At 29.1% G+C, this 1,700-nt stretch overlaps 1 non-coding gene across 1 annotated transcript; it reads right to left on the bottom strand.

Annotated features, from left to right (window-relative positions):
- Window positions 1-1,110: 1,110 nt before the first annotated feature.
- LOC140885924 (small nucleolar RNA R71) lies at window positions 1,111-1,221 on the bottom strand. Its single transcript, XR_012151336.1, has one exon. It is a non-coding gene; the product is annotated as a small nucleolar RNA R71 (small nucleolar RNA).
- Window positions 1,222-1,700: the final 479 nt, after the last annotated feature.

Raw genomic sequence — 1,700 nt, 5'->3', positions numbered from 1 at the left:
GCTTAGCAGGTCATTCCGTTCGTTTTGACGTTTAATTAAATGGATGGACCAATTGCGGAAAAAAGACGAAAATCGAGGGACTAAATTGGGTCGATGCAAGAACGGAGGACCAAATCAGGAATGAGGTCTAAAATGAGGGACCAAATTGGGAATTATCCCGTTCTTTTATGTTTATATTTATGCATTTATATATATTATGGGTACCATGTATTAAATATCGATTAATCTGAATTTAATATAGTGAAAACTATATTATATGATATATTTGTTTAAATATTTCATTGTTCTTTTATGTTTATTGTTATTTTAGTTTCTTTTATTTATTTTCGTTAAGCAATCTTAAATAAACCAACAATGAACCTTTGAAGCCTTGACAATTTTATAATTTGTGTATTTGAAGTTTTATAATAATATTTCCATCTATAATATATCATTGCTAAAATTAAACTTACAGCATCCTCTCCATGGATCGATCTCGTACTCACGAGTATATTACTTGCAGACAACCTACACTTGGGTGAATTACAATTTAAGTTGTAGCAAGTTTTTGGCGCCGTTGCCGGGGAGGTATAAATTAAGTTTAAGTTTTTTTTATTTATGTTATTTATGTAAATAGTATGTTTTTTTTAATTGTATGATTGTTTGGAGTCGTAAACAAAGTGGTAGACTTGTTCGAGTATTTGAAAATATTTTAAACATGGAGGATAATTCTAATAATCAAGATGATAATAATAATAATAATCAAGAACATGAACAACCAAGAACACTTAGGCACCATATGAATCCAATAAGAACTAGTACACCATCTTGTTTAGTTTTTCCTCCTAATGCATCTAATTTCAATTTTAAACCTCAAATTATTCAACTTTTACCAAATTTTCATGGCCTAGATTATGAAAATCCATATTTTCATTTAAGAGAATTTGAGGAGGTTTGCAACACTTATAATGATCAAAATTACAGCATGGATATTGTTCGATTAAAGCTTTTCCCTTTTTCTTTAAAAGATAAAGCTAAAAAATGGTTGCAAAATTTGAGATCAAGTTCAATAAGATCATGGGAAGAAATGCAACAACAATTTCTAAAAAAGTTTTTCCCTTCCCATAGAACAAACTCTTTTAAAAGACAAATTACAACTTTTTCTCAAAAACAAGGGGAAACATTTTATCAATGTTGGGATAGATATAAAAAGTTACTTAATACATGCCCACATCATGGTTTTGAAATATGGAGGATAGTTTCTTACTTTTATGAAGGTTTAATACCTAAAGATAGACAAATGATAGAATTCATGTGTAATGAAACTTTTGAAGATAAAAACCTAAATGAAGCTATGGAATATTTGGAGTCATTAGCAGAAAAGGCTCAAAATTTGGATAATATAGGCTCAATTGAACCACCAAGTAAAACCAATAATTCAACAAATGGGGGTGGTATTTATCATCTTAAAGATGATGTAGATATTCAAGCTAAACTTGCATCTTTAGCAAGAAAAATCGAGTCATTAGAAATGAAAAAGAGTGATCAATTAAAAAGTGTTCAAGAAATTGTTTGTCATATATGTGACACACATGATCATCTTACAAAAAATTGTCCTACTTTGCCTTCATTTAAAGAATGTCTCCATGAACAAGCCAATTATGTTAACAATTTTAAAAAACCAACATTAGATCCTTTTTCACAAATATATAATCCTGGTT

The sequence above is a fragment of the Henckelia pumila genome, chromosome 2, assembly GCF_033568475.1.
Source record: "Henckelia pumila isolate YLH828 chromosome 2, ASM3356847v2, whole genome shotgun sequence".
Taxonomy (NCBI): Eukaryota; Viridiplantae; Streptophyta; class Magnoliopsida; order Lamiales; family Gesneriaceae; genus Henckelia; species Henckelia pumila.
This window is presented reverse-complemented; position numbering and strand designations above follow the sequence as displayed.